This window comes from Bos indicus x Bos taurus, chromosome 22 (genome assembly GCF_003369695.1).
Source record: "Bos indicus x Bos taurus breed Angus x Brahman F1 hybrid chromosome 22, Bos_hybrid_MaternalHap_v2.0, whole genome shotgun sequence".
In the NCBI taxonomy this organism is placed as follows: domain Eukaryota; kingdom Metazoa; phylum Chordata; class Mammalia; order Artiodactyla; family Bovidae; genus Bos; species Bos indicus x Bos taurus.
In genome coordinates, this window is record NC_040097.1 from 30,737,819 (window position 1) to 30,753,194 (window position 15,376).

At 43.0% G+C, this 15,376-nt stretch overlaps 1 protein-coding gene across 9 annotated transcripts in view; it reads right to left on the reverse strand.

The window, feature by feature from the left end:
• FOXP1 (forkhead box P1) overlaps positions 1-10,270 on the reverse strand; it is a 627,798-nt gene extending 617,528 nt beyond the window's left edge. For 5 of the 9 annotated variants that reach the window (XM_027523924.1, XM_027523929.1, XM_027523928.1 and 2 more), the window contains exons 1-2: positions 10,031-10,270; positions 7,962-8,112 (exon numbers count right to left, since the gene is read on the reverse strand). The gene's annotated coding sequence lies outside the window, so the exon portion shown is untranslated. Of the gene's footprint in view, positions 1-7,799; positions 7,902-7,961; positions 8,452-10,030 lie in introns of those variants that run through there. The other 4 variants (XM_027523930.1, XM_027523933.1, XM_027523927.1 and 1 more) reach the window with 3 other exon arrangements.
• Between the last annotated feature and the right edge of the window lie 5,106 nt (positions 10,271-15,376).

A 15,376-nucleotide genomic window follows, 5' to 3' on the forward strand; every position in this document is an offset into this window, starting at 1 on the left:
GGCAGGCAAAACAGCAGGTCTGCAACAACATGCCTGATGAAGCCCATCCAAGGCTGAACCATTTTCCATTTTAATAGACTACCTTCTCGATAATTATTGGCAGCTGCACATGGACAGTGATATTCTCTCAAGAGGCCTCACCCGACCTCTGGCCACCCCCCTTTTCAAGATTCAACTAGCTTCCTTCCAAATAATTAAACGTAGCAAACTTTCTATTAGAAAATTTCTATAATACATCATTAAAAAGGGTCTGTCATTGATTCCCTTACGACAAATCAGCTAATTACTTAACTTTCTTAAAGAAATGATAAACATCCTTTCAATAAATAAGGTGCAGGGATTTAACATCATGCTGTAGATTTCACTCACTGGTAGCCACAATAGTAAGACCTTGTAGCCTCAACGACGCACCTATTTTTTTCAACCAGTCCCATTTTTCATCTTTTCATAGAAATCCTCTATTCATGGTTAGAGACACTCTAGATTGAAAACTTGGCCCATCAGAGATTGTTTTTTAAGCCCTTCAGGGTCTGAACAGAAATAAAAGAACTTTGTATTACAGGAATATTTCAAATGCCACACAAACCCAGAGTCAAAGCAACTGCGAAGTTCTAAACGTAAAAACAATTGCCAACTTTTTTGTATCTATTAAAATCAAGCCACACCCAAAGTCAAATGGAATTTTTTTTTTTTTTTAGGTGAGGACATTTTGGACCAACACTTTGTTGCTGGGTAACTTCAAAAGACACATTACTAATACAGATGAAAAATCTCTATACAACTTTTATTTAAATAACTCTTTTGATCTTACTGGAGAGATCTTTAGCTGAAGCCCTGAATATTTAAACAAGCCTCCTTAGCATTTTATCTTCCTTTATCTCATAATCTTGGAGGATGCATTCATCTTAGGATTCTGCTTGCTTTATTTGTGTGGCACTCTTGGCGAGGTTACTTCCATCAATATTCCTGCGGGCCCTATCACATACATTGAGAGAATTTCCCAAGATGCCTAGGGAAATCAACATACTTATGCCAGCAGAATTAATCTAGTGGGTAAACAGTTCAGATTTTTAAATTAAGACAAAATACGCAGAGAAAAAAATTACAGCAAGCGATTTGACACTAATTGGTAGCTACAACATGACAACGCCCATTGGAAACATGGATGCAAGCAAGGCATAACTTGAAAAGAAATGTCTGGTAGTGAAAACGACTGATGTTCCACATTGTTCCTACCACTCAGCTGAACTGTGAGGCTCTTGTTTTGCCTCTATTTCTCTAAGTATCTGATGTTTCTTTTGGTGCTAGACTCTGAGAAGGGAACTCGTATTCCTTTCTTAAGTTTCCTGAAGTCCAAACAGTCAAGTTAAACCCTTAAGGAGAGTTGTAAGCTTTCCTCCAATACTGATCATTGAGGAGTCCAGTTCTCCCATGTTGGTGGGCCTCAGAATCATACAGGGAGCATTTCAAAAATGCAAAAGCTGGCACCACTCCCAATATGGCACATCCAGGCGCGCTGTGACTACGTCTGTGTTTGGAATGACAGCTCTGCTGTGATTCCAATCCTCATGCATACTTAAAAACCACCGGCTTTGACTCTTAATAGAAATCCAAACACATTAAAAAGAATGCAGGTCTCAAGATAAAAACAAAACATTAGTTGGTAAAATCTACATGAAGATAAAGATTTCACTTTCACAGTCTTTAGGAGTGGAAATTACTTGGTCCATGGGCCTCTGTTTAGTGTGCATTAGAATTACTCCAGGAGAGGTTTGTGAAAAATGCACATTTGCACATCAGTCAGTAAAAATTCTGACTGAAGGATCTGTATTTTAATAAAACTCCCCTAACACATATACATGTATAGACACACACAATGTCTGGAAGCAGGTGAACAAGGAACTTCACTTTGAAACATGCTGAACTTGGACCAACAGCAACCCTCTACCACTTCATATATGAGTTACCACCTCCATCTCTTGTGCTCACCTGTCCTCAGGAGAGAAGCCTCCAGCTCCTCTGACAGGGTACCACCAGCTAAAGGGAGAGGCTCTGGGACAGAAAAAACTCATGTAAAACTCACATCACTCCGTTCCCCTAGGAGCTGCGGTTACTTCCTGGGAGCACGAAGAACACCTTCCAAAGTCTGAAGAACACCACACAGCCTCAGTGTCCTTAGGTCTCTAAGCTCAAAGAACATACCTAAAATACTCCCCTAATTCGCAGACAGGGAACCAGGAGCACGAAAAGTCACATTATGATTCAACTGCAGAGCCAGGAGGGAGAAAAAGAAACCTCAGAAATTCTGCTTTTGAGTTGATGCTAAGACTGCTATTCAGTGTACTAGCTGATAAAGTCGATGACAAAATCAGCTAAAACCAGAGAACCTGGAAGCAAAGAGAATCTGGCCAACTGTGAATGTCCACCTGAATTACTATTAATAAATAAATCTGCATCCAAAAATACAACTTGGAAAAACATCTTTGTCCCATCCTAAGTGAATGTCTCCTATTTCACATGAACAGGAATTCAATAATACCAAGTTCAGGTCCATTCTTCTCCCCTTAGTAAACTGTCCTCTAACATGCTAACCTCTGAGATCTCCAAATTCTTGAAATAAAAAACAAAATGACATGAGCTTTCTAATCAGCGACTCCTCCATTTCAGCTTTTTGTCTGAATTAGCAGCAGTTGGAGGAAATAAAGCCATCACAGAGGGGTCCTGAGTAGAGATAACTAAATAATAAAACAGAATACTTGAACACAACTTTATATATGTTCATGCCCCTTTATTTAAAAAAATGTATCTATTTTATTAATATTGTCATTTGGAAACAAAGTACAATTAGCTTTGCACAGGGCCTGCCGAGATGTTCTGGAACACACCAGACATATGTAAATATTTCGTGATATCTGTTCCAACTGAGTAGACCTGTCAAGACATTTAAAGGTTTGACACTACTTCTGACTTTAATTAAATTTCTGGCCAGATACTTTAATGTAATTTAAATAGATTATTAGTTGTCAGGATCTAATATAAATTTTGTTTATGATTTAGCTACTTTAAGTACTCTGATTGAAGAAACTATTTAACCCCATGAGTCTACAGCTTCAAGCATTAAGATGAAGCCACTAAAAAGCCTCCACTGCCCTTTGCACTCTCCCAGTAATTTTAAATTACTACAACCTAACGGCAAATACTGAGGCACCAAATTGAGCCCCTCCCCCACTTTTTTAAAAGCAAAGACCTTGCAGATGGTAATACAGAAAAACCCATGTATGCTTATTCAAGTTCCAGATTCTTTCTTCCAGGCAGCCCGTTCTCTCAGTGGCTGGCTAGGTAGGAAATGTTTTTCTCACTTTCAGTCCCATAAAAATCACTACCAAACACCTGTTGTGCACAAGGCAGGGCATGTATTAAAAACGGGCGTCAGGGGATTTCAAAAAGAAAAACAAGTCTTGCAGAGACATCCTCAAGCTAATCTGGCTAAGAGATTTTCAAGACTGGGTAAAACGGTGCGAGAAAAAGGATGCAGCTTCTGGCACAACCTTCTTGTGAATAGGAGCAGACTCCTAAACAAGGCCCGAAAAAGTACCTCAGTACCAACTGCCTGTAATTAATGAAAATAATTTATTAAAGAAACAAAGAACACTGTCTAATTGTCTTCCCTGGCTGCCATGCACTTTACCCCAATGTACTTCCTCTTTCCAGAATACCAGCCTTGGAGCCATTATTGCAAGAACATTATCTATGGGATGCAAAACCAAAGCACTTCTTGAAATCAAACGTTCCTTACAGCATTTATTTTTAGGTTGGCAGCACAAGCCAAATCTGCTTAATTTCCATTAACCACATCGTCACATGCACACTGAAATAAACTACGTGAGTCTGGGGGGTAGATTAAGTGCCATGCATAAGACACCCCATATTTGGCCAGGTTTTCCTTTGTTTCAGAAATTTGTCTCAACTCATGGCCTGCTGATGTTCTAGCTTTCGGTACCTCTAACCTTAATTCAGCCAAGCACCAAGGAAGAGAAAGATTTTTAAAAATCAGTTTAAGATGGCTCCTTGGATAGCACACATATGGTAAAGTGACACAGATCAGTGCAACAAGGCACAGGAAAGACTGTCTAGAAATTACACCAGCCCAATTGCAAACTTAATTTGGCTTGCTGGCCTGAGTTACAGACTCAGTGTTTGATCACCTGGTGGGATGACTACCATCAACTAAGAAAAAAAAAATCCCCCACAAATGGTAAAAGTCTATGTTGGCTCACATATAAAGTTCACCTGTCTATTCAGCAGATGCCTCTCTTAAAGTTGTTTTCTTTAGAAAACAAACCTCTACTTGCTGGAGACCTTCATATATACTCAGTCCAAAAACATACTTAAAAATAAAAAAAACAACAATACTGCTGGCTTAGCAAAAATGACATGACTATGAAGGAATTCTATAAAGGGACTATGACACCTAACAGGATAAGAAAGAAAAAGAAAAAAGCCCTAAGCAAAAAAATTTCTTCGAAAAACAAAAATACCACCTGTGCAAATCTAGCTATGCTCTGGAAACCTCTTTTCAGCCTCAGAGAAACAGCTCATGCCCGGTGCCTTGAAGTTGCAATTAAATTGTAGTAATTTAAGATTATCGGGCGAGCAAAGGGCAGTGGGAGCTCTTTGGAGGGCTTGCCTCCCCCACTTAATGCTCTTCAGTCAGGGGTTAAATGAGTTTCTTTAATGTAAGTACCTTAAAGTAACTGAATCATAAACAAAATTTATACTATTTTCTGACAGCCTGCAATCTATTTAAATTTTATTAACGGGTGCCTAAAATTATTTTTAAAAGACAGAACCCTTGCAATGCCCTGTAAATATTCTTGGCATACCCACTGAAAAGTAATCAAGACTTTATAATACCTAAATGGAACATACATTTTGGGGATACAGATTCTTTACAAGATAACATTTTAAAAATGAGTTTGCATCTTAAGTAAAACCTGAAAACCAAATCAACAGCACAATAAGGTTGGCTGCAAAGAGGAAGCTGGGTTCAAAAGAAGTTGTCACATCTGTTCTATTCTCCTTTCTCTTCCTTTATGTTGGCATTGCCGTGGTATAAATACGTTTGTTGAGGAAATATCACAATTTTTCTGTTAATTTAAACAACTGCTGAGAACAGACACAGCCTTCAATAGAGCCTACAAATGCAAATATACAAGGCTGGGGGTAGAGTCTTAAGAGAAACAGGGAAAGAGTCAGTAACAGAAAACCATGCCCAGGCTCAATATTAACCCAGTTAACTTTTGTTACTGTTGGTACAAATGATTTAACTAGAAAATATTTATAGCTTTTCAAAAAACATTACATATTGCAGAAAATTGCCTAATAGCATCCATGTGTATGTTTAACTCACATTGTTTAATGATACAATAAAAGGTATATCCAATAAAAGCTACAGACTTTGAAACATGTTGGGTACTCTGGTTATGAAACTCTGACTTAGAAAAACACAAAGTGCTTACTATGTGATCAACGTTTGTTCATTATATATGCAATCCTTAAACAACAATTATTTTTATCCTTCTCTATGTGCTTATTTGTCCTTTTCCCCACTTTGTTCTACTTAATTAAAATGATATTTAATTTGGGTATAGTCTATACCTAAAAAGTGTTACACAGTTTATACTCCAGGATTTAAATATAAACACAAAATCTTTCAGATGTCTCCAGCAATACAACCCTCTTAATTTGAGGCAGTTAATCTAAAAAGTTGATGTTTCTTTCATTATACTTTGATAAACCTGTGAAAACAAAATGCTAAAGTAATTACTGTTACTACTCCCTTTAAAAATGTAAAGCAGTTAAATTTTCCTAGACAACAAGCAAGGACAAGTTACAGAGAACTTGAATAAAAGTAGCAACGTGGTCATGTTGAATGTCAATCTAAAAAAAGAGGTTATGTCTAATCTGGAGAATGCTCCCTCTCGCCTTTTTAAATTCCAAGAGTGGGCTGACACAAAACTTCATCACCAGGATTTTCTTTCTTTCTTTTTTTTTTTTTTTTTTGAGCTTCACATCAGATTTAAACCCTCACATACAAAACCTTGGCTTCCCTGACAAGGCAGATCTTCTAAACTTGATGTGAGAAAATGTTATCTAACTCTAGTGTAGGAGTCTAATGTTGGTAAAAAAGAATTCCACTGCACAGTTCTGGGTAACAAGACAGCCTCTGGAAGACTTAATAGCCTTTTAATGCCCTTTTGGGTATGTTTTGTTCATAAATAAGAATGCATTATAAAAATAATAACTTGTTTAGCTACTCAGCATCTATAAGGAACTCAGATCCTGCCTGGAGAGGGGTTGAATATTTCCTTCCAAGGGAGGCTTTGCTTGGACAACAAAGATCAGCATTTGCAATAGTCCATTTCTGCATCAGTCAATATACAGCTTTGCTGCTAGATCGAATAGTCCAGGGTTCTTCGTGTAGAGCTCCTGACAACAACCCAGCAGCAGTTCTGTTTGATCTCTCCTGCTTCCTTAATTTGGGTTGTCAAGGTTCAGCAGTTGGAGGCTGTTTACTTTACTTTTTCAAAAAAAAAGAACTGATTTTTTTTTTTTCTCTCTCTCATACAATGACTAATCCAAAGTCTAAGGAGGGTGTGGGGAAAGGGGGGAGGGATGCAGCTAGTGACAAGATGTTAAACATTCCCCCCTCCTTGCAGTAAGATTTTAGCTAACACCTTTTAATGGTAACTAGTTGAGTTCCTTTTTATATTTTTAATACTCTTTAATTATATGATGTTTCAAGCAGGAAAGTCAGAGACAGAAAGGACTCATTCCCAACCTCTGAAACTGTGAGCCCAATTTTAATTTCCTGGCCTCAAAGAGATGGGTATTTTTCACTTAATAGAATCAAAACTCTAGTGGAATTCTCAAAAGATTTGATACATTTGTCTCTGGAACCGAAAATAACAGGAACTTCTGTGTCTCTGTTATACAGGATAACACTTGGTAGAAAATACCAGAACTCTTATCATTTCTCTTCAAATTCTAGTTAAGATATTTCCCTAAATTGATTCTCACCGTGGAAAATACAAGGGGAAGGGACATGTAAAAAATTGGAGATATTCTTCAATATATTTTCGGCAGGAGAAAAATCTCTTAACCATCCCTTAGGTTTTTTCAATTCAGCTATTGTGCAAGCCCTAAATCCTGAAGCCTACGACAACTAAAGGTAAAGTGTAGACAGTTTCAATGTATAGACTCCTTTCAGAGGGAATACAGAACGGCCCTCCAGCATTCCAGTCTACAGAACAGTAACAAAAAGGGAAATCCAAACTTGGAAAATACCTGTGACCAGACATGAGAGCAACACCAGCCCCTCCTAAGTGGGCTGGAAAAGCTCAAATGCAACCAAATGAAATGTTTATATTAATTTCATTATTCTGTCCAAGCCTCGAAGGCTGGGGGCAGGGGGTGCACAGAGGAACAAATAAGTTTCATTTCGGGTTTTCTGGTTGAGCAAAAGAAAAGGAATTAAAACGAACGCGTAGGATGAGCCCAGACTAAATCAATACACTTTGTAATCAGCCCGGCAAGGGTATTTGGACACAATGACTTGGAAATAATTAATAGTTAAAAAGGAGGGGGGGGGCGGGAGAAGGGTGAGAAGGGGAGCGAGGGATGTCATCATATTTTATCAGAGCACTTTATACTCCACGCTAAACTTTGATCTCTAGATTTTCGGATTTTGGAAAGAAAAGGGGGAAAAAGGAGAAAGTCTAATATTTCGAAGCACCTACCGGCTTGAGGACAGGCGCATTCCTGGCTCCGGCGCCAGATCGCTGCGCTCGCGCCGCCCATGCTGAGGCTTTGGGCACAGAGAACCCCCGGGAGCAACCCAAAGCTCTAAGGTGTCCCTAGACCCTGCGCACCCGCCCGCGGCCGCAGCCGCCTCGACTTACCCGCGGAGACCCGGGAGGGAGTGGGAGCGCCGCCTTCACGCCCGCGGAGGAGGCGCCGGCAGCACCATGGTCCCCGGCGCCGCTGCCGCTGCCCCTGGCCCTGGCCCGCTTGCTCGCCACACGCTCTCTTCCTCTTGCAAACTTTCGGGTTCTGCGGTCGACAAGAAACCGGGGTGACCGTCAGCAAGTCTTCTCGGTGCAGGTTGGGGGAAATGGAGTGGGGCGGGATAGATGAGTAAGCTGGGGGGCCAAGGCTGAGAGGGCGTCGGGCCCAAAGGACCCACAAGCGTGCGTGGAGGGAAGAGAGAATGTGGCTCAGGGATTCCCTGCAAGGATCCCCAGACAGGGAATCGGACGGAGCCAAAGTCTCAGCACCTTACCCGGGATCTTACAAAGTTGCAACAACAAAAAAGGAGGGGGGAGAAAAGGGGGAGGGGTGGGATCGGGATAAGATCGCAGTCGCAAGGTTTGGAGTTACAACTGTTTATTTAGTCCTTATTCTAACAGGAGGCGGGAGCTGCGCGGCAATGGGGGGCGATTGAGGGCGGGGGGGGGGGGGTGTTGCAGGCAGCGATTTCTTAGCAAACACTTGCGGGGGGCGGGGGGGGGGGGCGGGTAGGGCATGAGACTTTGTTTCTGGGCGCGAAGCTCCCTTGCGCCCGCGTGTGTCACCGCCAGTCTCCAGGGACCAAGGTGGAGCTCACAACAGGTGGGGAGGGGGACTAGCCTAGGGCCAAAAAGGAGAAGGAATCAAAGTTTCCGAGCGCAGCAGCGTCTGGGAAGGAGGGGGGCGGAAGGCGGGGGCGAGGGGAGGCGGAGGCAGTGAATGACCGCGACCCCGCGGCAACTGGCAAACCCCTCGGCTCCCGGCGCCGCCACCTCGGTCCCCACCCGAGGCGCACGGCCGCCCGACTCGAGGCTGGCTCAGCTGAATCCTCTCTGCGGGGCACGAATGGAGCGCCGGGAGCTCGGGAAGAAGGCGGCGCGCGGACGAGGAACGGACGGAGAGCCTTCGGCTGCCGGGACAGCGCCAAAGGGACGCGGCGACTCGCGCACGTCTCAGGACATATCGAGGCTTGGGAAATCCCCTCCACCCCCGTTCTTAAGAGGGGAGTACACCCAGAAAGTGCATGTGATGGAGTGGAGAGGAATCCGCGCGCGGCGACTACCCGCAGCGCACCCTGCTCCCACTCTCACTCGCGGAGCTGGCCACGGCAGTCGCGGATCCCTGGCAGGGAGGCTGAGTTCGCTGGGCCGAGCGCGTGAGGGGTACGTGTCTAGCTGAGGGTGCGCGGGTATGTGTTTGAGTTTTCTGGGCTCCGGGGTGCGACAGAGGAGTGTCCCCGCCATCGAGGTCGGGACATGGCGTGCATAGCACTAGAGACGTCCCCAGCCGTGGGGCCTAGGGCGCGGACATCCCCAGTCATTCTGCTGAGGCCCAAGGAGCAGCCCCAGGGCATAGAGGGGACAAACACTAGCAGTTGAGCGAAGGGAAAAAGTTTGCTCCAAGTCCAAACTTTGGGCTAGAGAAGCACCCAGCAGCGCGCCCCCCTCCCGCCGTGGACCTGACCCCGGGCCCTGCGCCCTCCCGGCAGCTACTCGACAGGCACCCCAACAACGGACACTGAAAGTTACGCCAGGCCGCCTGGGCTTATCGATTTCTCTCTCCACGGCGAGTGCAGAACAACGCGTGAAGGGGCCACGGGGAAGGCGAGATTGCCTCCTCGCCGCTGCCTTCGCCGCCCCACCCCCCATTTGACTTATGGAAATACACCCGAGAGCAGTGCCCCTGGAAACCCCTCCACCCCCGAGGCGACTGCAGCCCCCACCCACCCCAGAGCCTGGCCCTGACCCTGGGAAGAGAGAGGCTGCCTCTGGGGAGGGCTGGGGGAGATGCACGTGGAGCTGGGAGATGGAAAGTAGATATTTTTTTTCTTTTCTTTTCTTTCTTTCTTTCTTTTTTTTTTTTTTTTTTTTTGGTTGTTGTTTTTGTTGTTTAAAGTGGTCGGAAACAAGGCAGGAGGCGGCTTGGGAAAAAGTGGAGCAGAAATGGAAAAATACAAACTCACCCGCAGCAAATGGTCTCTCGGTGCAAACTAAGGTGTTTTCGGGCCTTTCCCCGAGCGCGCCCACTCCCGCCCGCGCGCGCACCCCCGCAAACACACTCACTTGGTCACACACGCGCGCGCGCTCACATATACACACACACACACACAGACACACACGCACACACACACGCACTCCCGGGCGAGGGCCGGGCCGCGCGAGTACAGCATGAAACCGCCACACAATAAATAACAATAGATTCCTCCGCTCCGGACTAGCTTCCCGGAGCCCAGCTAGCGCCAGTGGTGGCGGCGGCCGCAGAGGCGCGGACGGCGTCGGGCCCGGGGCTTTCCCCAGCCTGCTCCCACCCCTGGCATCCAGCCTGGGCCCCTTCTCCACCTCACGCGCCCACAAACCACCCCCGGGCTTGAGCCTGCTCACCCTCCTTCCCCAAGACACTTAGGTGCTGGTGCCCGCCCCCACCCCCACCCCCGGAACAAATAAATAAATAAGGCGCGCGCGAGGCCAACACGTCGCGGAGGGAGATGTTGTTATTTTTTGCTGTTGTGCGTCCCTGACGTCACATCCACCTGCTGGGTAAACAACAAGGCTTGCAGCAAAAAAAAAAAAAAAAAAAATCGCAGTTGCCAAAGCAGGGCTGGGGGAGGTGGGAATTGGGGGCAAGGGGATCAGAGAGGTGGGAGTGAGGGGCATCCAGGCTGGATGGGGGAGAAGGAGGCAGAGCCTGCAGACCCGAGAGAGGAGGGCCACGCCAGAGCAGTCCCTGGCAAAAGAGGAATCAGGCAAGAAAGACCTGGAAAACAAGGGGCATGGGGGAGGGGGATTCTTCAGAAGAGGGGCAAAGGGGGGCCCATTCAGACACTGGGGGAAAAAAAACGAGAGGGAGAGTGCTAGCAACTAGGGACGAAGATCGTAATACGATGGCTATTTGCTTGGTTTCTGAGCTAAAAATACAGAAGGAAGAGGAGAGGATAGACAGGGATGTGAGTTTCCTCCAGTTAAAAGTGAAAGTGTTTTGCCATCAGTGACAGTTGAAGGAGGAGGAGGTAGGGTGGTGTTTTCAACCCCCTTTCTCCTTCTCTCCCGTCCTCCCTCGGTCTCTCCTCTTTCTTTCTGTACTTTGTCCAATGAAAGAAGGCGAGTTCGGAAGGTGAAAGTTCAGCAGGAGGACAAACCCCTGTTTGCAAGAAAGAGAAACCAGCCAGCGAGGGGTTTTTCCCCCTGTATTTCTGAAGCAGGAGAGTGTAATGTGGGACGCTTCCCCGTCCTTCCTTCTCAGAGTCACTGCAGGAATGTGTAGTTAGATCCACTTCAGGCGAAAGTAGCTGCGTTGGGAGCTGTGTTCTTGCCACGGTTTCTCTTAGGAAAACGCCCAGGGGTCTAGAATGTCAATCAGTTGTTTAACACAAATTACCTTCTCTCCCAGAGATCAGTCACATGTAAAAAGCTTTGTCCAATTCTTTGAAAAGGTGAGACGTTTTTTCTTTTTGTTGCTTTGAAGTTTGGTGGAATTTAGAAATTTGAAGGAGTAAATTAGGAGCCCGGATTAAATATTTTGAAATATACATGTACAAAACAAAAGACACAAGCATTTCTATCACTATCATCAATAAAAATAGAGAAGGAAGATGACTTTCTGTTTCCACACTGTGACTTGGAAAGATACATGGCTCTATGGTTTGTTATTGTTTTTAACAGAAATAATTTTTTCAGACTCTTAACCCCAGATGCTGCTAACATACCAGCATTTCCAGCTACTGGCTGGGTGGTATAGCAGGGTAACTCTTTATGAGAATGTATCGACAGCCAGTCCTGTGGATTCCTACAAAGTACTTGGGAGGTGAGGAGACAATGAGGGAAGGTGGGAAGACTTGGTGGGGAGCATAAGTACTATCTCTCTGGTCTTTAGCCTGGCTGGCGCAGTTGTAGATAACCAATATTCTGAAAAAGAGTTATTATCAATTTTTTGGATACTGTCTTTATACAAATATTTTAAAACATTCATTTACTGAAGATTTCTAAATCTCAATTTCAATAGTAGCATAAGACTACCATTTTAAAATTGTATCTGTTTTGCAAGTTAAAAAAAAAAAGCATTCACTCATGCTACAGAATAAAGCCAGAGACAGGGAGACCATGCTAAGGTAATTACAACACAGTAGAATTCTTGTTGAATGCATGCTGTGTAAGATTCTAGGCTATCCTGGCAAAACCATCCATCAGATCTTTAGACTAGAATCAAGATAAAGAAAATGTGTTTTAGTTCCTGCAGCGCTTCCTAGCTTCCTAGAGGCTAGAGTTGTGTTCTTTGATTCAAGACATTAAGACATGACACACCTACTATGTTCTAGACCATATAGAAGGCTCTGAGGGATGCAGAAATAAATAAAATTTCTGCCTTTGAGGAGCTCACAGTCTACATCTGTCAGTAATAACATCTAATATTTATTGAATCCTTACCATGAACTAGACAATTATATAAAAGCTTTGTCTTTTCAGTTAACACTATGAACAACCCTTTACCACCCATTACCATCACTGGAAATTCCATATGCTGAATTTACATGGAAGTAAATGGAAATCTACAAAGTAGCCAGTCTATGGTGGGTTGTTGGCTGGGGGTGTGATGATGTTTTTCATTTCTACAGTGTTTATGCCAGATATAACATGTTATGGTATATGTTGGGTTGCAAAATTATAACTCAGGGGAATAGCAATTTATTTCAGTGTGACAAATTTATTCATCATCTCTAAAGAACAATTCATGCTCTGATCTTGTTTTCAGATCAAATAGTGAGTTGTTTTTTTTTTTTAATTATTAGCATTGCCATACTAAAGAAGATCTTTGGGTTGCCACTGATCTTATTCTGCATTTTAACTTTCTTACATTCACTTGAAAGTGGGGGCCAAAATCAGACTGGCAACAAGTTTTGCAGACAAAAGGAAATCCTGGCTGTAAATCCCATGATATATTGTACCCAATTTTGTAATAATACTGTCTAATGTGCTGCCGTATTAAAGACTTCCATGCCCATTTGGCTTACATTAGAGGGAAACTTAACTGCAGTTTAACATATAGTTCATTTTCAACACTGTCACGTTACATTCATAAGGAGCACATTTTAATTTCTTTATCAGTAATCAACTAGAAGTTTCTTTTTGTTAAATTAAAGCAAGAAGGGTTTTTAAATAAAGGGCATGGGGGTAGGACGCCACCTTTTGGTGGTAAAACAAATAGAAATTCCTTTTTAAAACAGATGTTCCTGACATAATTTCATTTTTAATTATACTAAGGCAAAGGTGTTTGTCCCCATTTTGTTATAGTTTAAATAATAGGAAAAAATTGTAAATTCCAAATCAGCAAACTATAGTTAATTGCGGCCAAAATTTCCCCAACGGTCTCAGAACATTTGAGTGCCTTGTCACATACTGTTAATTATATGTAACACCAACTTTGTTCTGCAAATACTATGTCCATGAATATATGCACATTTTTAGGGAACAGAAACTTGTGTGGACATCAACCAGTTAATGAGATACCTGAATCTCTTTTAAGTTTAGAAAATAACTAATATACTGTACTCATTGAAGTACAGTTATTATAAATATACTATTTTTCTGTAAAGCAACCAACTTTTATTTTTCTACATTAAATGGGAAATCATATTTCCCAGTCTCCATAAATTAAAAACAATCACAGTAAAAACAAAGTTGCTGATTTTTCTTTGTTAGAAAGAGAGGTCAAAAAACTAAAATTAAAAAAAAATTTAAACAGAAAAGTGACAAGTCCTAGGAAAATATTAATGAATGTCAACAGAGAATAGTTTTCTTTTTGTTGCTGTTGATGTTGTTTGAACAACCAGAAAGAAATGAAAGTGACTGCCAAGGAAGTACAGTTCTCAATATGTGATTCAATGTAATCTAATGCCATCCCAGTGATAAGACTCCTACACTCTGAGAAATAGGCATAACCAAATATGTATATCAAATTACAGATTAGGAAGCTGAAACCCGGGGAGGTTAAATTGCCCTCCAAGGCCAAATAATTGGTGAGTGGCTAAACAAGGATTAGAATCCAGGTGTCCTGGCTCCTTTTGTATTCCCATCTCATACTCTTCACTTTACCAAAGAGATGTGCCACCCCTCCTCAGAAATCATTTAACCTTCTCACAAATAGCCAACCCACATAGCCATTTATGGACAGCAACTGAGTGAGACCAGAGAGTCAAAATCAAGATCCCCCGCTTACCTTCTCCCTCTCCCCTACCCCAGGTGTGGCAGACATCCAGGTACCGGAAAACACAGTGAAGAAAGGAGGGAAGGAGAGAAAGGGAGGAGAAGAGGGACATGGGGAAAAGGGAAAGGTTAGTAGAAGTGTTCAGAATACTCTGAATGAAGGCTTATACTCCTAAGTTTCCTTCCAAGAAGAGAAAAATGGCTAATGAAAATCACATGTTTCACAGTAAGTGGCAAAAGAAGTGTGTTCTCTGTGTTGTAATGTGGCTCTATGTCCATACCAAAAACCAACAGAGGATCTCCGTTTTTAAAGTATGGTTTTTAAAGTATGGGAAGTATTTGGAACCAAAAAAAAGTTTAAAAATAAAGTACAGTTGGCACTCGGTATCCACTGGTTCTGAATCCACCTATTCAGCCCACGGTTCAGTGGATGCTGCCAGTTGAATCTGTGAATGCAGAACCAGCCCCTGTGGAGGATGTACTGGAAGGGACTTGAGCCTCCACCTACTTGGGTATCTGAGCAAGGTCCTGGAACCAGTCTCCTCAGATACTGAGGGACCCCTTTATACAACACGATCAGGCATTCTGAAACAAACCACATTTGATAACTGAATGGCTTGAAAAGCTAGTCAAGCAATGGTAAAAGATCCCAGCTTTCAAAGGGGCTTCCCCAATGCCAAAACTTGTTAAGAGGCTCAGCATTCAAACTAGAAACAATAGTGCATTTTCTGAGGTTTTAATCACAGAGGGGCTTTAGTTACAGAGATTGCATTTCCTGTTTTCTTTTAAGGGTATAGTTCAATAAATGTAAATAAACATGGCCTGTAAATATTTTTATGTTTTTTTTTTTTTTAAATTGGTGCTTGTGAAAGAAGTTGTTGATATGCACAATGAAGTATTTGGCCAACTACCTCCACTCCCAAAAGCTGTTCTGATCCCTTAAGCCATGAACATTCAGAGTGCAACATGTTGATAAATGGAGATTCTTAAAGGGAGTATGAGCAGCTTTATCCTACCTGCCACAGGTACAAGAACAATCTACAGCCTTGCTATGCAAAATGAGATGTGCTGGCCTGCAGCATGGGCACTGCACCTGACAATGTGTTGAAAAG